We start from the raw sequence: 24856 nt of genomic DNA on the forward strand, positions 1-24856 counted from the left end.
AACCTGACATCAACTATACTCAAGATAGCTGCATGTTCCAAATCTTTCTCACTCACATACTTTCACTCAGACTACTGCTTAAATACACTCTAGCGCTCTAAAATTAGCTTGCATTACCTAATATTTATTTTTCTCTAACGCGTACAAAGCTTCTGGTGCCTGTATGCCACTATCACATACTTTCTGCACACAAACCCACAACATTTAACTTTATTCATCTTCATGGCTGCAGCTGATGCCATAATTGTTTCAGCAGCATAAATAAACATGTGAAGGTAGATGTCTCTTTAATCATTAAGTGTGCAAGTTACCCCTTTACAGGAAGTTCATTTAACATTATGTTTCAAGTAACTCTCCTAGTGGCCTTGCTGTCCAGCTGCAGCCTCATAATACAGGCTGCAGGTGACACCTCATCAGATTCTTAACTGAAGCATATCTGCCTGTGTAATAAGCCACTGCCCTTCACCTAAAAACCAACTATTACAGCAAATCTGTGGTGCACCAGCATGTCATGTACAAATTTCACTAGTGCGACACACAAAGTATTTTACAAACATGTCTGGCAATCTGCCACTACATATAGTTACCTAAATTAAATTCAAAAGTGTCAGCCAATGAATACCACAACACTGAAGTGTTTAGAAAGCAGACCAGTATGCTAACATTAACATATAGTATTTAGATGTGAGGCTCTACTATTTTGACAGCACTTTGAATCCCATCAATGTCATACAAGTCGATGCTGTTCACAATTACAGCTGATGCACCTCTCATCCTGTGTCTAGCAGAAAGATTGGACAAACCCTGCATGCAATATTCATCATGTCACATACACAGAAGCTCTAGCACATAAGCAAATACAGAGGCAGTCAAGACACAAAACACTAGCAAGCTTCAAGATTTTGGAACAGACAGCAACATCACAAACCAGTTTGTGTCACATGACACCAGTAGCTACTCAGTTATTAACTGCTTTCAGATACTAAACCTATCACTCTTTGTTTTGCACTAGCAATTCTTCCTGCAATAACAACATTCACCAAACTGGATTACATCTGATTGACATTTCACAGGAACATAACTACAGCTACTAACACAATGCTAACCTGGTTTCTCTTACCACATGTCCGCTCAATATTTTAGGCTCATTCACACATCTCCATCACAGTGTTTCACTCTTGCCAAGTAGACCTGCCCTGTGTAATCTTGGATCAACACAAATATATCACCTGGTATTGTACTGAAAACGGAACTATGTCCATCATTCCTACTACTATCTCACACAACTCGCATTCACCCATCCATGCGCTAGTAATGGCCTACACTGCTGTGTTTCAAAGTGTGCAATATGAATGGTGGTTTTAATGGTTCGTGAGGCTACTGTGTCTCTTTTTGCAGTCACTATTGTCTTCTGGCACCATTGGATGAATAGGAGTTACTCAATAATGTACATGGTCACAGACTGTGTCTTCTTGTGGTGTACTTGATGTGTGAGTTAAAAGTTGCCTTGCATATGCGCACTCTGTCATTAAATCGATTAGTATCGTAAGAAAGTACCACTGAAAGAGTAATGCAATTTGTGTTAGCAGTGAAGACAGTTTCGCAAAAATATTCGCTTGTTTTGAGAGTCTTCAAGACCTGCTACCAGCTCCAATCAGCGTCATTTATCCCACACATTAGAGAAGTGTGTTTCATAGGTATGCCTATGAGACACTAAACTCGCGATGTGAGAACATGGCGACAATACGTGCCAACACGTCTTGAACCTGCTGCTGCTCTGGGTGGATGCTGCGAGAGCAAGCGACTCTACGATCTAAGTTTTACATCCAATACTGCCAAATAAAACAGTTGACAGAGCTGCCACTTACTAAGAACGACACCTCGCAGTAATTAATTCACAGATTAGCACTCGGCAGGCCTTGTGATCCTCGCCAGAGCTGCGTAAAGCTACGTCCAAGCCGAACCATGTTTGACGCGACGCCATAACTATATATACAATTTCAGAGGGCTCCTCGAATGTACTCGCTTCGGCGGTACATATACTAAAATTGGAACGATACAGAGAAGATTAGCATGGCCCCTGCGCAAGGATGACACGCAAAATCGTGAAGCGTTCCACATTTTTTTCGCAATCTCACTCTCTCATGTCTCACATCAGCTGCTAATACCCTCAGCCACCTACACAAGTTTCGCTTCATATCTGCACCCACTTGTCACAAACTATGCTGACCATTTACGCAGTTCTCCTCCACTCTCTTTCATTCACAACACAACATGATAAAACTGGCAATAAACCTATCCCTTACATCACCAATGCACATCTAAAATGTCACTCTAATAACAACTCAGCAAGCACACCAAAACCACAACTACACTGACACAAGTACATGTCACTAGCACCCCTTCAGCTCATTCGCAAACGTGACACAAATCACAGCGAGTCTAAGACTAAGCCTAGCACAGGCAAAAGCCTCTTCTCTTCCTCAGTATCACACTCTGCTGGCACAACATCTCTTCCTACTGTCTCAATCACGTCATTTCATAACACACACCTACTGCCACACACAACATTTGGAAACCTGACATCAACTATACTCAAGATAGCTGCATGTTCCAAATCTTTCTCACTCACATACTTTCACTCAGACTACTGCTTAAATACACTCTAGCGCTCTAAAATTAGCTTGCATTACCTAATATTTATTTTTCTCTAACGCGTACAAAGCTTCTGGTGCCTGTATGCCACTATCACATACTTTCTGCACACAAACCCACAACATTTAACTTTATTCATCTTCATGGCTGCAGCTGATGCCATAATTGTTTCAGCAGCATAAATAAACATGTGAAGGTAGATGTCTCTTTAATCATTAAGTGTGCAAGTTACCCCTTTACAGGAAGTTCATTTAACATTATGTTTCAAGTAACTCTCCTAGTGGCCTTGCTGTCCAGCTGCAGCCTCATAATACAGGCTGCAGGTGACACCTCATCAGATTCTTAACTGAAGCATATCTGCCTGTGTAATAAGCCACTGCCCTTCACCTAAAAACCAACTATTACAGCAAATCTGTGGTGCACCAGCATGTCATGTACAAATTTCACTAGTGCGACACACAAAGTATTTTACAAACATGTCTGGCAATCTGCCACTACATATAGTTACCTAAATTAAATTCAAAAGTGTCAGCCAATGAATACCACAACACTGAAGTGTTTAGAAAGCAGACCAGTATGCTAACATTAACATATAGTATTTAGATGTGAGGCTCTACTATTTTGACAGCACTTTGAATCCCATCAATGTCATACAAGTCGATGCTGTTCACAATTACAGCTGATGCACCTCTCATCCTGTGTCTAGCAGAAAGATTGGACAAACCCTGCATGCAATATTCATCATGTCACATACACAGAAGCTCTAGCACATAAGCAAATACAGAGGCAGTCAAGACACAAAACACTAGCAAGCTTCAAGATTTTGGAACAGACAGCAACATCACAAACCAGTTTGTGTCACATGACACCAGTAGCTACTCAGTTATTAACTGCTTTCAGATACTAAACCTATCACTCTTTGTTTTGCACTAGCAATTCTTCCTGCAATAACAACATTCACCAAACTGGATTACATCTGATTGACATTTCACAGGAACATAACTACAGCTACTAACACAATGCTAACCTGGTTTCTCTTACCACATGTCCGCTCAATATTTTAGGCTCATTCACACATCTCCATCACAGTGTTTCACTCTTGCCAAGTAGACCTGCCCTGTGTAATCTTGGATCAACACAAATATATCACCTGGTATTGTACTGAAAACGGAACTATGTCCATCATTCCTACTAGTATCTCACACAACTCGCATTCACCCATCCATGCGCTAGTAATGGCCTACACTGCTGTGTTTCAAAGTGTGCAATATGAATGGTGGTATTAATGGTTCGTGAGGCTACTGTGTCTCTTTTTGCAGTCACTATTGTCTTCTGGCACCATTGGATGAATAGGAGTTACTCAATAATGTACATGGTCACAGACTGTGTCTTCTTGTGGTGTACTTGATGTGTGAGTTAAAAGTTGCCTTGCATATGCGCACTCTGTCATTAAATCGATTAGTATCGTAAGAAAGTACCACTGAAAGAGTAATGCAATTTGTGTTAGCAGTGAAGACAGTTTCGCAAAAATATTCGCTTGTTTTGAGAGTCTTCAAGACCTGCTACCAGCTCCAATCAGCGTCATTTATCCCACACATTAGAGAAGTGTGTTTCATAGGTATGCCTATGAGACACTAAACTCGCGATGTGAGAACATGGCGACAATACGTGCCAACACGTCTTGAACCTGCTGCTGCTCTGGGTGGATGCTGCGAGAGCAAGCGACTCTACGATCTAAGTTTTACATCCAATACTGCCAAATAAAACAGTTGACAGAGCTGCCACTTACTAAGAACGACACCTCGCAGTAATTAATTCACAGATTAGCACTCGGCAGGCCTTGTGATCCTCGCCAGAGCTGCGTAAAGCTACGTCCAAGCCGAACCATGTTTGACGCGACGCCATAACTATATATACAATTTCAGAGGGCTCCTCGAATGTACTCGCTTCGGCGGTACATATACTAAAATTGGAACGATACAGAGAAGATTAGCATGGCCCCTGCGCAAGGATGACACGCAAAATCGTGAAGCGTTCCACATTTTTTTCGCAATCTCACTCTCTCATGTCTCACATCAGCTGCTAATACCCTCAGCCACCTACACAAGTTTCGCTTCATATCTGCACCCACTTGTCACAAACTATGCTGACCATTTACGCAGTTCTCCTCCACTCTCTTTCATTCACAACAGAACATGATAAAACTGGCAATAAACCTATCCCTTACATCACCAATGCACATCTAAAATGTCACTCTAATAACAACTCAGCAAGCACACCAAAACCACAACTACACTGACACAAGTACATGTCACTAGCACCCCTTCAGCTCATTCGCAAACGTGACACAAATCACAGCGAGTCTAAGACTAAGCCTAGCACAGGCAAAAGCCTCTTCTCTTCCTCAGTATCACACTCTGCTGGCACAACATCTCTTCCTACTGTCTCAATCACGTCATTTCATAACACACACCTACTGCCACACACAACATTTGGAAACCTGATATCAACTTTACACAAGATAGCTGCATGTTCCAAATCTTTCTCACTCACATACTTTCACTCAGACTACAGCTTAAATACACTCTAGCGCTCTAAAATTAGCTTGCATTACCTAATATTTATTTTTCTCTAACGCCTACAAAGCTTCTGGTGCCTGTATGCCACTATCACATACTTTCTGCACACAGACCCACAACATTTAACTTTATTCATCTTCATGGCTGCAGCTGATGCCATAATTGTTTCAGCAGCATAAATAAACATGTGAAGGTAGATGTCTCTTTAATCATTAAGTGTGCAAGTTACCCCTTTACAGGAAGTTCATTTAACATTATGTTTCAAGTAACTCTCCTAGTGGCCTTGCTGTCCAGCTGCAGCCTCATAATACAGACTGCAGGTGACACCTCATCAGATTCTTAACTGAAGCATATCTGCCTGTGTAATAAGCCACTGCCCTTCACCTAAAAACCAACTATTACAGCAAATCTGTGGTGCACCAGCATGTCATGTACAAATTTCACTAGTGCGACACACAAAGTATTTTACAAACATGTCTGGCAATCTGCCACTACATATAGTTACCTAAATTAAATTCAAAAGTGTCAGCCAATGAATACCACAACACTGAAGTGTTTAGAAAGCAGACCAGTATGCTAATATTAACATATAGTATTTAGATGTGAGGCTCTACTATTTTGACAGCACTTTGAATCCCATCAATGTCATACAAGTCGATGCTGTTCACAATTACAGCTGATGCACCTCTCATCCTGTGTCTAGCAGAAAGATTGGACAAACCCTGCATGCAATATTCATCATGTCACATACACAGAAGCTCTAGCACATAAGCAAATACAGAGGCAGTCAAGACACAAAACACTAGCAAGCTTCAAGATTTTGGAACAGACAGCAACATCACAAACCAGTTTGTGTCACATGACACCAGTAGCTACTCAGTTATTAACTGCTTTCAGATACTAAACCTATCACTCTTTGTTTTGCACTAGCAATTCTTCCTGCAATAACAACATTCACCAAACTGGATTACATCTGATTGACATTTCACAGGAACATAACTACAGCTACTAACACAATGCTAACCTGGTTTCTCTTACCACATGTCCGCTCAATATTTTAGGCTCATTCACACATCTCCATCACAGTGTTTCACTCTTGCCAAGTAGACCTGCCCTGTGTAATCTTGGATCAACACAAATATATCACCTGGTATTGTACTGAAAACGGAACTATGTCCATCATTCCTACTACTATCTCACACAACTCGCATTCACCCATCCATGCGCTAGTAATGGCCTACACTGCTGTGTTTCAAAGTGTGCAATATGAATGGTGGTTTTAATGGTTCGTGAGGCTACTGTGTCTCTTTTTGCAGTCACTATTGTCTTCTGGCACCATTGGATGAATAGGAGTTACTCAATAATGTACATGGTCACAGACTGTGTCTTCTTGTGGTGTACTTGATGTGTGAGTTAAAAGTTGCCTTGCATATGCGCACTCTGTCATTAAATCGATTAGTATCGTAAGAAAGTACCACTGAAAGAGTAATGCAATTTGTGTTAGCAGTGAAGACAGTTTCGCAAAAATATTCGCTTGTTTTGAGAGTCTTCAAGACCTGCTACCAGCTCCAATCAGCGTCATTTATCCCACACATTAGAGAAGTGTGTTTCATAGGTATGCCTATGAGACACTAAACTCGCGATGTGAGAACATGGCGACAATACGTGCCAACACGTCTTGAACCTGCTGCTGCTCTGGGTGGATGCTGCGAGAGCAAGCGACTCTACGATCTAAGTTTTACATCCAATACTGCCAAATAAAACAGTTGACAGAGCTGCCACTTACTAAGAACGACACCTCACAGTAATTAATTCACAGATTAGCACTCGGCAGGCCTTGTGATCCTCGCCAGAGCTGCGTAAAGCTACGTCCAAGCCGAACCATGTTTGACGCGACGCCATAACTATATATACAATTTCAGAGGGCTCCTCGAATGTACTCGCTTCGGCGGTACATATACTAAAATTGGAACGATACAGTGAAGATTAGCATGGCCTCTGCGCAAGGATGACACGCAAAATCGTGAAGCGTTCCACATTTTTTTCGCAATCTCACTCTCTCATGTCTCACATCAGCTGCTAATACCCTCAGCCACCTACACAAGTTTCGCTTCATATCTGCACCCACTTGTCACAAACTATGCTGACCTTTTACGCAGCTCTCCTCCACTCTCTTTCATTCACAACAGAACATGATAAAACTGGCAATAAACCTATCCCTTACATCACCAATGCACATCTAAAATGTCACTCTAATAACAACTCAGCAAGCACACCAAAACCACAACTACACTGACACAAGTACATGTCACTAGCACCCCTTCAGCTCATTCGCAAACGTGACACAAATCACAGCGAGTCTAAGACTAAGCCTAGCACAGGCAAAAGCCTCTTCTCTTCCTCAGTATCACACTCTGCTGGCACAACATCTCTTCCTACTGTCTCAATCACGTCATTTCATAACACACACCTACTGCCACACACAACATTTGGAAACCTGACATCAACTATACTCAAGATAGCTGCATGTTCCAAATCTTTCTCACTCACATACTTTCACTCAGACTACTGCTTAAATACACTCTAGCGCTCTAAAATTAGCTTGCATTACCTAATATTTATTTTTCTCTAACGCCTACAAAGCTTCTGGTGCCTGTATGCCACTATCACATACTTTCTGCACACAAACCCACAACATTTAACTTTATTCATCTTCATGGCTGCAGCTGATGCCATAATTGTTTCAGCAGCATAAATAAACATGTGAAGGTAGATGTCTCTTTAATCATTAAGTGTGCAAGTTACCCCTTTACAGGAAGTTCATTTAACATTATGTTTCAAGTAACTCTCCTAGTGGCCTTGCTGTCCAGCTGCAGCCTCATAATACAGGCTGCAGGTGACACCTCATCAGATTCTTAACTGAAGCATATCTGCCTGTGTAATAAGCCACTGCCCTTCACCTAAAAACCAACTATTACAGCAAATCTGTGGTGCACCAGCATGTCATGTACAAATTTCACTAGTGCGACACACAAAGTATTTTACAAACATGTCTGGCAATCTGCCACTACATATAGTTACCTAAATTAAATTCAAAAGTGTCAGCCAATGAATACCACAACACTGAAGTGTTTAGAAAGCAGACCAGTATGCTAATATTAACATATAGTATTTAGATGTGAGGCTCTACTATTTTGACAGCACTTTGAAGCCCATCAATGTCATACAAGTCGATGCTGTTCACAATTACAGCTGATGCACCTCTCATCCTGTGTCTAGCAGAAAGATTGGACAAACCCTGCATGCAATATTCATCATGTCACATACACAGAAGCTCTAGCACATAAGCAAATACAGAGGCAGTCAAGACACAAAACACTAGCAAGCTTCAAGATTTTGGAACAGACAGCAACATCACAAACCAGTTTGTGTCACATGACACCAGTAGCTACTCAGTTATTAACTGCTTTCAGATACTAAACCTATCACTCTTTGTTTTGCACTAGCAATTCTTCCTGCAATAACAACATTCACCAAACTGGATTACATCTGATTGACATTTCACAGGAACATAACTACAGCTACTAACACAATGCTAACCTGGTTTCTCTTACCACATGTCCGCTCAATATTTTAGGCTCATTCACACATCTCCATCACAGTGTTTCACTGTTACCAAGTAGACCTGCCCTGTGTAATCTTGGATCAACACAAATATATCACCTGGTATTGTACTGAAAACGGAACTATGTCCATCATTCCAACTACTATCTCACACAACTCGCATTCACCCATCCATGCGCTAGTAATGGAATACACTGCTGTGTTTCAAAGTGTGCAATATGAATGGTGGTTTTAATGGTTCGTGCGGCTACTGTGTCTCTTTTTGCAGTCACTATTGTCTTCTGGCGCCATTGGATTAATAGGAGTTACTCAATAATTTACATGGTCACAGACTGTGTCTTCTTGTGGTGTACTTGATGTGTGAGTTAAAAGTTGCCTTGCATATGCGCACTCTGTCATTAAATCGATTAGTATCGTAAGAAAGTACCACTGAAAGAGTAATGCAATTTGTGTTAGCAGTGAAGACAGTTTCGCAAAAATATTCGCTTGTTTTGAGAGTCTTCAAGACCTGCTACCAGCTCCAATCAGCGTCATTTATCCCACACATTAGAGAAGTGTGTTTCATAGGTATGCCTATGAGACACTAAACTCGCGATGTGAGAACATGGCGACAATACGTGCCAACACGTCTTGAACCTGCTGCTGCTCTGGGTGGATGCTGCGAGAGCAAGCGACTCTACGATCTAAGTTGATCTAAGTTTTACATCCAATACTGCCAAATAAAACAGTTGACAGAGCTGCCACTTACTAAGAACGACACCTCGCAGTAATTAATTCACAGATTAGCACTCGGCAGGCCTTGTGATCCTCGCCAGAGCTGCGTAAAGCTACGTCCAAGCCGAACCATGTTTTGACGCGACGCCATAACTATATATACAATTTCAGAGGGCTCCTCGAATGTACTCGCTTCGGCAGTACATATACTAAAATTGGAACGATACAGAGAAGATTAGCATGGCCCCTGCGCAAGGATGACACGCAAAATCGTGAAGCGTTCCACATTTTTTTCGCAATCTCACTCTCTCATGTCTCACATCAGCTGCTAATACCCTCAGCCACCTACACAAGTGTCGCTTAATATCTGCACCCACTTGTCACAAACTATGCTGTGCATTTACGCAGTTCTCCTCGACTCTCTTTCATTCACAACACAACATGATAAAACTGGCAATAAACCTATCCCTTACATCACCAATGCACATCTAAAATGTCACTCTAATAACAACTCAGCAAGCACACCAAAACCACAACTACACTGACACAAGTACATGTCACTAGCACCCCTTCAGCTCATTCGCAAACGTGACACAAATCACAGCGAGTCTAAGACTAAGCCTAGCACAGGCAAAAGCCTCTTCTCTTCCTCAGTATCACACTCTGCTGGCACAACATCTCTTCCTACTGTCTCAATCACGTCATTTCATAACACACACCTACTGCCACACACAACATTTGGAAACCTGACATCAACTTTACACAAGATAGCTGCATGTTCCAAATCTTTCTCACTCACATACTTTCACTCAGACTACTGCTTAAATACACTCTAGCGCTCTAAAATTAGCTTGCATTACCTAATATTTATTTTTCTCTAACGCCTACAAAGCTTCTGGTGCCTGTATGCCACTCACATACTTTCTGCACACAGACCCACAACATTTACCTTTATTCACCTTCATGGCTTCAGCTGATGCCATAATTGTTTCAGCAGCATAAATAATCATGTGAAGGAAGATGTCTCTTTAATAATTAAGTGTGCAAGTTACCCCTTTACAGGAAGTTCATTTAACATTATGTTTCAAGTAACTCTCCTAGTGGCCTTGCTGTCCAGCTGCAGCCTCATAATACAGACTGCAGGTGACACCTCATCAGATTCTTAACTGAAGCATATCTGCCTGTGTAATAAGCCACTGCCCTTCACCTAAAAACCAACTATTACAGCAAATCTGTGGTGCACCAGCATGTCATGTACAAATTTCACTAGTGCGACACACAAAGTATTTTACAAACATGTCTGGCAATCTGCCACTACATATAGTTACCTAAATTAAATTCAAAAGTGTCAGCCAATGAATACCACAACACAGAAGTGTTTAGAAAGCAGACCAGTATGCTAATATTAACATATAGTATTTAGATGTGAGGCTCTACTATTTTGACAGCACTTTGAATCCCATCAATGTCATACAAGTCGATGCTGTTCACAATTACAGCTGATGCACCTCTCATCCTGTGTCTAGCAGAAAGATTGGACAAACCCTGCATGCAATATTCATCATGTCACATACACAGAAGCTCTAGCACATAAGCAAATACAGAGGCAGTCAAGACACAAAACACTAGCAAGCTTCAAGATTTTGGAACAGACAGCAACATCACAAACCAGTTTGTGTCACATGACACCAGTAGCTACTCAGTTATTAACTGCTTTCAGATACTAAACCTATCACTCTTTGTTTTGCACTAGCAATTCTTCCTGCAATAACAACATTCACCAAACTGGATTACATCTGATTGACATTTCACAGGAACATAACTACAGCTACTAACACAATGCTAACCTGGTTTCTCTTACCACATGTCCGCTCAATATTTTAGGCTCATTCACACATCTCCATCACAGTGTTTCACTGTTACCAAGTAGACCTGCCCTGTGTAATCCTGGATCAACACAAATATATCACCTGGTATTGTACTGAAAACGGAACTATGTCCATCATTCCAACTACTATCTCACACAACTCGCATTCACCCATCCATGCGCTAGTAATGGAATACACTGCTGTGTTTCATAGTGTGCAATATGAATAGTGGTTTTAATGGTTCGTGCGGCTACTGTGTCTCTTTTTGCAGTCACTATTGTTTTCTGGCGCCATTGGATTAATAGGAGTTACTCAATAATTTACATGGTCACAGACTGTGTCTTCTTGTGGTGTACTTGATGTGTGAGTTAAAAGTTGCCTTGCATATGCGCACTCTGTCATTAAATCGATTAGTATCGTAAGAAAGTACCACTGAAAGAGTAATGCAATTTGTGTTAGCAGTGAAGACAGTTTCGCAAAAATATTCGCTTGTTTTGAGAGTCTTCAAGACCTGCTACCAGCTCCAATCAGCGTCATTTATCCCACACATTAGAGAAGTGTGTTTCATAGGTATGCCTATGAGAGACTAAACTCGCGATGTGAGAACATGGCGACAATACGTGCCAACACGTCTTGCTGCCGCCTAGCGGCAGCTGTGTGAACCTGCTGCTGCTCTGGGTGGATGCTGCGAGAGCAAGCGACTCTACGATCTAAGTTTTTCATCCAATACTGCCAAATAATACAGTTGACAGAGCTGCCACTTACTAAGAACGACACCTCGCAGTAATTAATTCACAGATTAGCACTCGGCAGGCCTTGTGGTCCTCGCCAGAGCTGCGTAAAACTACGTCCAAGCCGAACCATGTTTGACGCGACGCCATAACTATATATACAATTACAGAGGGCTCCTCGAATGTACTCGCTTCGGCGGTACATATACTAATAATGGAACGAGACAGAGAAGATTAGTATGGCCCCTCGCAAGGATGACACGCAAAATCGTGAAGCGTTCCACATTTTTTTCGCAATCTCACTCTCTCATGTCTCACATCAGCTGCTAATACCCTCAGCCACCTACACAAGTTTCGCTTCATATCTGCACCCACTTGTCACAAACTATGCTGTCCATTTACGCAGTTCTCCTCCACTCTCTTTCATTCACAACAGAACATGATAAAACTGGCAATAAACCTATCCCTTACATCACCAATGCACATCTAAAATGTCACTCTAATAACAACTTAGCAACCACACCAAAACCACAACTACACTGACAAAAGTACATGTCACTAGCAGCCCTTCAGCTCATTCACAAACCTGACACAAATCACAGCCAGTCTATGACTAATCCTAGCACAGGCAAAAGCCTCTTGTCTTCCTCAGTATCACACTCTGCTGGCACAACATCTCTTCCTACTGTCTCAATCACGTCATTTCATAACACACACCTACTGCCACACACAACATTTGGAAACCTGACATCAACTTTACACAAGATAGCTGCATGTTCCAAATCTTTCTCACTCACATACTTTCACTCAGAGTACTGCTTAAATACACTCTAGCGCTCTAAAATTAGCTTGCATTACCTAGTATTTATTTTTCTCTAACGCCTACAAAGCTTCTGGTGCCTGTATGCCACTCACATACTTTCTGCACACAGACCCACAACATTTAACTTTATTCATCTTCATGGCTGCAGCTGATGCCATAATTGTTTCAGCAGCATAAATAAACATGTGAAGGAAGATGTCTCTTTAATCATTAAGTGTGCAAGTTACCCCTTTACAGGAAGTCCATTTAACATTATGTTTCAAGTAACTTTCCTAGTGGCCTTGCTGTCCAGCTGCAGCCTCATAATACAGACTGCAGGTGACACCTCATCAGATTCTTAACTGAAGCATATCTGCCTGTGTAATAAGCCACTGCCCTTCACCTAAAAACCAACTATTACAGCAAATCTGTGGTGCACCAGCATGTCATGTACAAATTTCACTAGTGCGACACACAAAGTATTTTACAAACATGTCTGGCAATCTGCCACTACATATAGTTACCTAAATTAAATTCAAAAGTGTCAGCCAATGAATACCACAACACTGAAGTGTTTAGAAAGCAGACCAGTATGCTAATATTAACATATAGTATTTAGATGTGAGGCTCTACTATTTTGACAGCACTTTGAATTCCATCAATGTCATACAAGTCGATGCTGTTCACAATTACAGCTGATGCACCTCCCATCCTGTGTCTAGCAGAAAGATTGGACAAACCCTGCATGCAATATTCATCATGTCACATACACAGAAGCTCTAGCACATAAGCAAATACAGAGGCAGTCAAGACACAAAACACTAGCAAGCTTCAAGATTTTGGAACAGACAGCAACATCACAAACCAGTTTGTGTCACATGACACCAGTAGCTACTCAGTTATTGACTGCTTTCAGATACTAAATCTATCACTCTTTGTTTTGCACTAGCAATTCTTCCTGCAATAACAACATTCACCAAACTGGATTACATCTGATTGACATTTCACAGGAACATAACTACAGCTACTAACACAATGCTAACCTAGGTTTCTCTTACCACATGTCCGCTCAATATTTTAGGCTCATTCACACATCTCCATCACAGTGTTTCACTCTTGCCAAGTAGACCTGCCCTGTGTAATCTTGGATCAACACAAATATATCACCTGGTATTGTACTGAAAACGGAACTATGTCCATCATTCCTACTACTATCTCACACAACTCGCATTCACCCATCCATGCGCTAGTAATGACCTACACTGCTGTGTTTCATAGTGTGCAATATGAATGGTGTTTTCAATGGTTCATGAGGCTACTGTGTCTCTTTTTGCAGTCACTATTGTCTTCTGGCGCCATTGGATGAATAGGAGTTAATGAATAATTTACATGGTCACGGACTGTGTCTTCTTGTGGTGTACTTGATGTGTGAGTTAAAAGTTGCCTTGCATATGCGCACTCTGTCATTAAATCGATTAGTATCGTAAGAAAGTACCACCGAAAGAGTAATGCAATTTGTGTTAGCAGTGAAGACAGTTTCGCAAAAATATTCGCTTGTTTTGAGAGTCTTCAAGACCTGCTACCAGCTCCAATCAGCGTCATTTATCCCACACATTAGAGAAGTGTGTTTCATAGGTATGCCTATGAGACACTAAACTCGCGATGTGAGAACATGGCGACAATACGTGCCAACACGTCTTGCTGCCGCCTAGCGGCAGCTGTGTGAACCTGCTGCTGCTCTGGGTGGATGCTGCGAGAGCAAGCGACTCTACGATCTATGTTTTACATCCAATACTGCCAAATAATACAGTTGACAGAACTGCCACTTACTAAGAACGACACCTCGCAGTAATTAATTCACAGATTAGCACTCGGCTGGCCTTGTGGTCCTCGCCAGAGCTGCGTAAAACTACGTCCAAGCCGAACCATGTTTGACGCGACGCCATAACTATATATACAATTTCAGAGGGCTCCTCGAATGTACTCGCTTCGGCGGTACATATACTAATAATGGAACGAGACAGAGAAGATTAGTATGGCCCCTGCGCAAGGATGACACGCAAAATCGTGAAGCGTTCCACATTTTTTTCGCAATCTCACTCTCTCATGTCTCACATCAGCTGCTAATACCCTCAGCCGCCTACACAAGTTTCGCTTCATATCTGCACCCACTTGTCACAAACTATGCTGTCCATTTACGCAGTTCTCCTCCACTCTCTTTCATTCACAACAGAACATGATAAAACTGGCACTAAACCTATCCCTTACATCACCAATGCACATCTAAAATGTCACTCTAACAACAACTTAGCAAGCACACCAAAACCACAACTACACTGACAAAAGTACATGTCACTAGCAGCCCTTCAGCTCATTCACAAACCTGACACAAATCACAGCCAGTCTATGACTATTTCTAGCACAGGCAAAAGCCTCTTGTCTTCCTCAGTATCACACTCTGCTGGCACAACATCTCTTCCTACTGTCTCAATCACGTCATTTCATAACACACACCTACTGCCACACACAACATTTGGAAACCTGACATCAACTTTACACAAGATAGCTGCATGTTCCAAATCTTTCTCACTCACATACTTTCACTCAGTCTACTGCTTAAATACACTCTAGCGCTCTAAAATTAGCTTGCATTACCTAATATTTATTTTTCTCTAACGCCTACAAAGCTTCTGGTGCCTGTATGCCACTCCCATACTTTCTGCACATAGACCCACAACATTTAACTTTATTCATCTTCATGGCTGCAGCTGATGCCATAATTGTTTCAGCAGCATAAATAAACATGTGAAGGAAGATGTCTCTTTAATCATTAAGTGTGCAAGTTACCCCTTTACAGGAAGTTCATTTAACATTATGTTTCAAGTAACTTTCCTAGTGGCCTTGCTGTCCAGCTGCAGCCTCATAATACAGACTGCAGGTGACACCTCATCAGATTCTTAACTGAAGCATATCTGCCTGTGTAATAAGCCACTGCCCTTCACCTAAAAACCAACTATTACAGCAAATCTGTGGTGCACCAGCATGTCATGTACAAATTTCACTAGTGCGACACACAAAGTATTTTACAAACATGTCTGGCAATCTGCCACTACATATAGTTACCTAAATTAAATTCAAAAGTGTCAGCCAATGAATACCACAACACTGAAGTGTTTAGAAAGCAGACCAGTATGCTAATATTAACATATAGTATTTAGATGTGAGGCTCTACTATTTTGACAGCACTTTGAATTCCATCAATGTCATACAAGTCGATGCTGTTCACAATTACAGCTGATGCACCTCCCATCCTGTGTCTAGCAGAAAGATTGGACAAACCCTGCATGCAATATTCATCATGTCACATACACAGAAGCTCTAGCACATAAGCAAATACAGAGGCAGTCAAGACACAAAACACTAGCAAGCTTCAAGATTTTGGAACAGACAGCAACATCACAAACCAGTTTGTGTCACATGACACCAGTAGCTACTCAGTTATTGACTGCTTTCAGATACTAAATCTATCACTCTTTGTTTTGCACTAGCAATTCTTCCTGCAATAACAACATTCACCAAACTGGATTACATCTGATTGACATTTCACAGGAACATAACTACAGCTACTAACACAATGCTAACCTAGGTTTCTCTTACCACATGTCCGCTCAATATTTTAGGCTCATTCACACATCTCCATCACAGTGTTTCACTCTTGCCAAGTAGACCTGCCCTGTGTAATCTTGGATCAACACAAATATATCACCTGGTATTGTACTGAAAACGGAACTATGTCCATCATTCCAACTACTATCTCACACAACTCGCATTCACCCATCCATGCGCTAGTAATGGAATACACTGCTGTGTTTCAAAGTGTGCAATATGAATGGTGGTTTTAATGGTTCGTGAGGCTACTGTGTCTCTTTTTGCAGTCACTATTGTCTTCTGGCGCCATTGGATGAATAGGAGTTAATGAATAATTTACATGGTCACGGACTGTGTCTTCTTGTGGTGTACTTGATGTGTGAGTTAAAAGTTGCCTTGCATATGCGCACTCTGTCATTAAATCGATTAGTATCGTAAGAAAGTACCACCGAATGAGTAATGCAATTTGTGTTAGCAGTGAAGACAGTTTCGCAAAAATATTCGCTTGTTTTGAGAGTCTTCAAGACCTGCTACCAGCTCCAATCAGCGTCATTTATCCCACACATTAGAGAAGTGTGTTTCATAGGTATGCCTATGAGAGACTAAACTCGCGATGTGAGAACATGGCGACAATACGTGCCAACACGTCTTGCTGCCGCCTAGCGGCAGCTGTGTGAACCTGCTGCTGCTCTGGGTGGATGCTGCGAGAGCAAGCGACTCTACGATCTATGTTTTACATCCAATACTGCCAAATAATACAGTTGACAGAACTGCCACTTACTAAGAACGACACCTCGCAGTAATTAATTCACAGATTAGCACTCGGCTGGCCTTTTGGTCCTCGCCAGAGCTGCGTAAAACTACGTCCAAGCCGAACCATGTTTGACGCGACGCCATAACTATATATACAATTTCAGAGGGCTCCTCGAATGTACTCGCTTCGGCGGTACATATACTAATAATGGAACGAGACAGAGAAGATTAGTATGGCCCCTGCGCAAGGATGACACGCGAAATCGTGAAGCATTCCACATTTTTTTCGCAATCTCACTCTCTCATGTCTCACATCAGCTGCTAATACCCTCAGCCACCTACACAAGTTTCGCTTCATATCTGCACCCACTTGTCACAAACTATGCTGTCCATTTACGCAGTTCTCCTCCACTCTCTTTCATTCACAACAGAACATGATAAAACTGGCACTAAACCTATCCCTTACATCACCAATGCACATCTAAAATGTCACTCTAACAACAACTTAGCAAGCACACCAAAACCACAACTACACTGACAAAAGTACATGTCACTAGCAGCCCTTCAGCTCATTCACAAACCTGACACAAATCACAGCCAGTCTATGACTAATTCTAGCACAGGCAAAAGCCTCTTGTCTTCCTCAGTATCACACTCTGCTGGCACAACATCTCTTCCTACTGTCTCAATCACGTCATTTCATAACACACACCTACTGCCACACACAACATTTGGAAACCTGACATCAACTTTACACAAGATAGCTGCATGTTCCAAATCTTTCTCACTCACATACTTTCACTCAGAGTACTGCTTAAATACACTCTAGCGCTCTAAAATTAGCTTGCATTACCTAATATTTATTTTTCTCTAACGCCTACAAAGCTTCTGGTGCCTGTATGCCACTCCCATACTTTCTGCACATAGACCCACAACATTTAACTTTATTCATCTTCATGGCTGCAGCTGATGCCATAATTGTTTCAGCAGCATAAATAAACATGTGAAGGAAGATGTCTCTTTAATCATTAAGTGTGCAAGTTACCCCTTTACAGGAAGTTCATTTAACATAATGTTTCAAGTAACTTTCCTAGTGGCCTTGCTGTCCAGCTGCAGCCTCATAATACAGACTGCAGGTGACACCTCATCAGATTCTTAACTGAAGCATATCTGCCTGTGTAATAAGCCACTGCCCTTCACCTAAAAACCAACTATTACAGCAAATCTGTGGTGCACCAGCATGTCATGTACAAATTTCACTAGTGCGACACACAAAATATTTTACAAACATGTCTGGCAATCTGCCACTACATATAGTTACCTAAATTAAATTCAAAAGTGTCAGCCAATGAATACCACAACACTGAAGTGTTTAGAAAGCAGACCAGTATGCTAATATTAACATATAGTATTTAGATGTGAGGCTCTACTATTTTGACAGCACTTTGAATCCCATCAATGTCATACAAGTCGATGCTGTTCACAATTACAGCTGATGCACCTCTCATCCTGTGTCTAGCAGAAAGATTGGACAAACCCTGCATGCAATATTCATCATGTCACATACACAGAAGCTCTAGCACATAAGCAAATACAGAGGCAGTCAAGACACAAAACACTAGCAAGCTTCAAGATTTTGGAACAGACAGCAACATCACAAACCAGTTTGTGTCACATGACACCAGTAGCTACTCAGTTATTAACTGCTTTCAGATACTAAACCTATCACTCTTTGTTTTGCACTAGCAATTCTTCCTGCAATAACAACATTCACCAAACTGGATTACATCTGATTGACATTTCACAGGAACATAACTACAGCTACTAACACAATGCTAACCTGGTTTCTCTTACCACATGTCCGCTCAATATTTTAGGCTCATTCACACATCTCCATCACAGTGTTTCACTGTTACCAAGTAGACCTGCCCTGTGTAATCTTGGATCAACACAAATATATCACCTGGTATTGTACTGAAAACGGAACTATGTCCATCATTCCAACTACTATCTCACACAACTCGCATTCACCCATCCATGCGCTAGTAATGGAATACACTGCTGTGTTTCAAAGTGTGCAATATGAATGGTGGTTTTAATGGTTCGTGAGGCTACTGTGTCTCTTTTTGCAGTCACTATTGTCTTCTGGCGCCATTGGATGAATAGGAGTTACTCAATAATTTACATGGTCACAGACTGTCTCTTCTTGTGGTGTACTTGATGTGTGAGTTAAAAGTTGCCTTGCATATGCGCACTCTGTCATTAAATCGATTAGTATCGTAAGAAAGTACCACTGAAAGAGTAATGCAATTTGTGTTAGCAGTGAAGACAGTTTCGCAAAAATATTCGCTTGTTTTGAGAGTCTTCAAGACCTGCTACCAGCTCCAATCAGCGTCATGTATCCCACACATTAGAGAAGTGTGTTTCATAGGTATGCCTATGAGACACTAAACTCGCGATGTGAGAACATGGCGACAATATGTGCCAACACGTCTTGCTGCTGCCTAGCTGCAGCTGTGTGAACCTGCTGCTGCTCTGGGTGGATGCTGCGAGAGCAAGCGACTCTACGATCTAAGTTTTACATCCAATACTGCCAAATAATACAGTTGACAGAGCTGCCACTTACTAAGAACGACACCTCGCAGTAATTAATTCACAGATTAGCACTCGGCAGGCCTTGTGGTCCTCGCCAGAGCTGCGTAAAGCTACGTCCAAGCCGAACCATGTTTGACGCGACGCCATAACTATATATGCAATTTACGAGGGCTTCTCGAATGTACTCGCTTCGGCGGTACATATACTAAAATTGGAACGATACAGAGAAGATTAGCATGGCCCCTGCGTAAGGATGACACGCAAAATCGTGAAGCGTTCCACATTTTTTTCGCAATCTCACTCTCTCATGTCTCACATCAGCTGCTAATACCCTCAGCCACCTACACAAGTTTCGCTTCATATCTGCACCCACTTGTCACAAACTATGCTGTCCATTTACGCAGTTCTCCTCCACTCTCTTTCATTCACAACAGAACATGATAAAACTGGCAATAAACCTATCCCTTACATCACCAATGCACATCTAAAATGTCACTCTAATAACAACTTAGGAAGCACACCAAAACCACAACTACACTGACAAAAGTACATGTCACTAGCAGCCCTTCAGCTCATTCACAAACCTGACACAAATCACAGCCAGTCTATGACTAATTCTAGCACAGGCAAAAGCCTCTTGTCTTCCTCAGTATCACACTCTGCTGGCACAACATCTCTTCCTACTGTCTCAATCACGTCATTTCATAACACACACCTACTGCCACACACAACATTTGGAAACCTGACATCAACTTTACACAAGATAGCTGCATGTTCCAAATCTTTCTCACTCACATACTTTCACTCAGACTACTGCTTAAATACACTCTAGCGCTCTACAATTAGCTTGCATTACCTAATATTTATTTTTCTCTAACGCCTACAAAGCTTCTGGTGCCTGTATGCCACTCCCATACTTTCTGCACATAGACCCACAACATTTAACTTTATTCATCTTCATGGCTGCAGCTGATGCCGTAATTGTTTCAGCAGCATAAATAAACATGTGAAGGAAGATGTCTCTTTAATCATTAAGTGTGCAAGTTACCCCTTTACAGGAAGTTCATTTAACATTATGTTTCAAGTAACTTTCCTAGTGGCCTTGCTGTCCAGCTGCAGCCTCATAATACAGACTGCAGGTGACACCTCATCAGATTCTTAACTGAAGCATATCTGCCTGTGTAATAAGCCACTGCCCTTCACCTAAAAACCAACTATTACAGCAAATCTGTGGTGCACCAGCATGTCATGTACAAATTTCACTAGTGCGACACACAAAGTATTTTACAAACATGTCTGGCAATCTGCCACTACATATAGTTACCTAAATTAAATTCAAAAGTGTCAGCCAATGAATACCACAACACTGAAGTGTTTAGAAACCAGACCAGTATGCTAATATTAACATATAGTATTTAGATGTGAGGCTCTACTATTTTGACAGCACTTTGAATCCCATCAATGTCATACAAGTCGATGCTGTTCACAATTACAGCTGATGCACCTCTCATCCTGTGTCTAGCAGAAAGATTGGACAAACCCTGCATGCAATATTCATCATGTCACATACACAGAAGCTCTAGCACATAAGCAAATACAGAGGCAGTCAAGACACAAAACACTAGCAAGCTTCAAGATTTTGGAACAGACAGCAACATCACAAACCAGTTTGTGTCACATGACACCAGTAGCTACTCAAACTGCTTTCAGATACTAAATCTATCACTCTTTGTTTTGCACTAGCAATTCTTCCTGCAATAACAACATTCACCAAACTGGATTACATCTGATTGACATTTCACAGGAACATAACTACAGCTACTAACACAATGCTAACCTAGGTTTCTCTTACCACATGTCCGCTCAATATTTTAGGCTCATTCACACATCTCCATCACAGTGTTTCACTCTTGCCAAGTAGACCTGCCCTGTGTAATCTTGGATCAACACAAATATATCACCTGGTATTGTACTGAAAACGGAACTATGTCCATCATTCCTACTACTATCTCACACAACTCGCATTCGCCCATCCATGCGCTAGTAATGACCTACACTGCTGTGTTTCATAGTGTGCAATATGAATGGTGTTTTCAATGGTTCATGAGGCTACTGTATCTCTTTTTGCAGTCACTATTGTCTTCTGGCGCCATTGGATGAATAGGAGTTACTCAATAATTTACATGGTCACAGACTGTCTCTTCTTGTGGTGTACTTGATGTGTGAGTTAAAAGTTGCCTTGCATATGCGCACTCTGTCATTAAATCGATTAGTATCGTAAGAAAGTACCACCGAAACAGTAATGCAATTTGTGTTAGCAGTGAAGACAGTTTCGCAAAAATATTCGCTTGTTTTGAGAGTCTTCAAGACCTGCTACCAGCTCCAATCAGCGTCATTTATCCCACACATTAGAGAAGTGTGTTTCATAGGTATGCCTATGAGACACTAAACTCGCGATGTGAGAACATGGCGACAATACGTGCCAACACGTCTTGCTGCCGCCTAGCGGCAGCTGTGTGAACCTGCTGCTGCTCTGGGTGGATGCTGCGAGAGCAAGCGACTCTACGATCTATGTTTTACATCCAATACTGCCAAATAATACAGTTGACAGAACTGCCACTTACTAAGAACGACACCTCGCAGTAATTAATTCACAGATTAGCACTCGGCAGGCCTTGTGGTCCTCGCCAGAGCTGAGTAAAGCTACGTCCAAGCCGAACCATGTTTGACGCGACGCCATAGCTATATATACAATTTCAGAGGGCTCCTCGAATGTACTCGCTTCGGCGGTACGTATACTAAAATTGGAACGATACAGAGAAGATTAGCATGGCCCCTGCGCAAGGATGACACGCAAAATCGTGAAGCGTTCCACATTTTTTTCGCAATCTCACTCTCTCATGTCTCACATCAGCTGCTAATACCCTCAGCCACCTACACAAGTTTCGCTTCATATCTGCACCCACTTGTCACAAACTATGCTGTCCATTTACGCAGTTTTCCTCCACTCTCTTTCATTCACAACAGAACATGATAAAACTGGCAATAAACCTATCCCTTACATCACCAATGCACATCTAAAATGTCACTCTAATAACAACTCAGCAAGCACACCAAAACCACAACTACACTGACACAAGTACATGTCACTAGCACCCCTTCAGCTCATTCGCAAACGTGACACAAATCACAGCGAGTCTAAGACTAAGCCTAGCACAGGCAAAAGCCTCTTCTCTTCCTCAGTATCACACTCTGCTGGCACAACATCTCTTCCTACTGTCTCAATCACGTCATTTCATAACACACACCTACTGCCACACACAACATTTGGAAACCTGACATCAACTTTACACAAGATAGCTGCATGTTCCAAATCTTTCTCACTCACATACTTTCACTCAGACTACTGCTTGAATACAGTCTAACGCTCTAAAATTAGCTTGCATTACCTAATATTTATTTTTCTCTAACGCCTACAAAGCTTCTGGTGCCTGTATGCCACTCACATACTTTCTGCACACAGCCCCACAACATTTAACTATATTCATCTTCATGGCTGCAGCTGATGCCATAATTGTTTCAGCAGCATAAATAAACATGTGAAGGAAGATGTCTCTTTAATCATTAAGTGTGCAAGTTACCCCTTTACAGGAAGTTCATTTAACATTATGTTTCAAGTAACTTTCCTAGTGGCCTTGCTGTCCAGCTGCAGCCTCATAATACAGACTGCAGGTGACACCTCATCAGATTCTTAACTGAAGCATATCTGCCTGTGTAATAAGCCACTGCCCTTCACCTAAAAACTAAGTATTACAGCAAATCTGTGGTGCATCAGCATGTTATGTACAAATATCACTAGTGCGACACACAAAGTATTTTACAAACATGTCTGGCAATCTGCCACTACATATAGTTACCTAAATTAAATTCAAAAGTGTCAGCCAATGAATACCACAACACCAAAGTGTTTAGAAAGCAGACCAGTATGCTAATATTAACATATAGCATTTAGATGTGAGGCTCTACTATTTTGACAGCACTTTGAATCCCATCAATGTCATACAAGTCGATGCTGTTCACAATTACAGCTGATGCACCTCTCATCCTGTGTCTAGCAGAAAGATTGGACAAACCCTGCATGCAATATTCATCATGTCACATACACAGAAGCTCTAGCACATAAGCAAATACAGAGGCAGTCAAGACACAAAACACTAGCAAGCTTCAAGATTTTGGAACAGACAGCAACATCACAAACCAGTTTGTGTCACATGACACCAGTAGCTACTCAGTTATTAACTGCTTTCAGATACTAAACCTATCACTCTTTGTTTTGCACTAGCAATTCTTCCTGCAATAACAACATTCACCAAACTGGATTACATCTGATTGACATTTCACAGGAACATAACTACAGCTACTAACACAATGCTAACCTGGTTTCTCTTACCACATGCCCCTCAATATTTTACGCTCATTCACACATCTCCATCACAGTGTTTCACTGTTGCCAAGTAGACCTGCCCTGTGTAAACTTGGATCAACACAAATATATCACCTGGTATTGTACTGAAAACGGAACTATGTCCATCATTCCTACTACTATCTCACACAACTCGCATTCACCCATCCATGCGCTAGTAATGACCTACACTGCTGTGTTTCAAAGTGTGCAATATGAATGGTGTTTTTAATGGTTCGTGAGGCTACTGTGTCTCTTTTTGCAGTCACTATTGTCTTCTGGCGCCATTGGATGAATAGGAGTTACTCAATAATGTACATGGTCACAGACTGTGTCTTCTTGTGGTGTACTTGATGTGTGAGTTAAAAGTTGCCTTGCATATGCGCACTCTGTCATTAAATCGATTAGTATCGTAAGAAAGTACC

At 41.5% G+C, this 24856-nt stretch overlaps 9 non-coding genes across 9 annotated transcripts; all 9 read left to right on the forward strand.

The window, feature by feature from the left end:
* Positions 1–2018: 2018 nt before the first annotated feature.
* Positions 2019–2125, forward strand: LOC126196771 (U6 spliceosomal RNA). Its single transcript, XR_007539214.1, has one exon. It is a non-coding gene; the product is annotated as a U6 spliceosomal RNA (small nuclear RNA).
* A 2469-nt stretch (positions 2126–4594) lies between these two features.
* Positions 4595–4701, forward strand: LOC126196772 (U6 spliceosomal RNA). The gene has a single exon (XR_007539216.1). It is a non-coding gene; the product is annotated as a U6 spliceosomal RNA (small nuclear RNA).
* Positions 4702–7170: 2469 nt separating this feature from the next.
* LOC126196809 (U6 spliceosomal RNA) lies at positions 7171–7277 on the forward strand. Its single transcript, XR_007539249.1, has one exon. It is a non-coding gene; the product is annotated as a U6 spliceosomal RNA (small nuclear RNA).
* Positions 7278–9757: 2480 nt separating this feature from the next.
* Positions 9758–9864, forward strand: LOC126196667 (U6 spliceosomal RNA). The gene has a single exon (XR_007539125.1). It is a non-coding gene; the product is annotated as a U6 spliceosomal RNA (small nuclear RNA).
* Positions 9865–12355: 2491 nt separating this feature from the next.
* On the forward strand, positions 12356–12461 carry LOC126196831 (U6 spliceosomal RNA). Its single transcript, XR_007539266.1, has one exon. It is a non-coding gene; the product is annotated as a U6 spliceosomal RNA (small nuclear RNA).
* Positions 12462–14953: 2492 nt separating this feature from the next.
* On the forward strand, positions 14954–15060 carry LOC126196817 (U6 spliceosomal RNA). The gene has a single exon (XR_007539256.1). It is a non-coding gene; the product is annotated as a U6 spliceosomal RNA (small nuclear RNA).
* A 2492-nt stretch (positions 15061–17552) lies between these two features.
* LOC126196819 (U6 spliceosomal RNA) lies at positions 17553–17659 on the forward strand. Its single transcript, XR_007539258.1, has one exon. It is a non-coding gene; the product is annotated as a U6 spliceosomal RNA (small nuclear RNA).
* Positions 17660–20150: 2491 nt separating this feature from the next.
* On the forward strand, positions 20151–20257 carry LOC126196779 (U6 spliceosomal RNA). The gene has a single exon (XR_007539223.1). It is a non-coding gene; the product is annotated as a U6 spliceosomal RNA (small nuclear RNA).
* A 2486-nt stretch (positions 20258–22743) lies between these two features.
* Positions 22744–22850, forward strand: LOC126196787 (U6 spliceosomal RNA). The gene has a single exon (XR_007539230.1). It is a non-coding gene; the product is annotated as a U6 spliceosomal RNA (small nuclear RNA).
* The last annotated feature ends 2006 nt before the right edge of the window (positions 22851–24856 follow it).

Source organism: Schistocerca nitens, chromosome 7 (assembly GCF_023898315.1).
Source record: "Schistocerca nitens isolate TAMUIC-IGC-003100 chromosome 7, iqSchNite1.1, whole genome shotgun sequence".
Lineage (NCBI taxonomy): Eukaryota > Metazoa > Arthropoda > Insecta > Orthoptera > Acrididae > Schistocerca > Schistocerca nitens.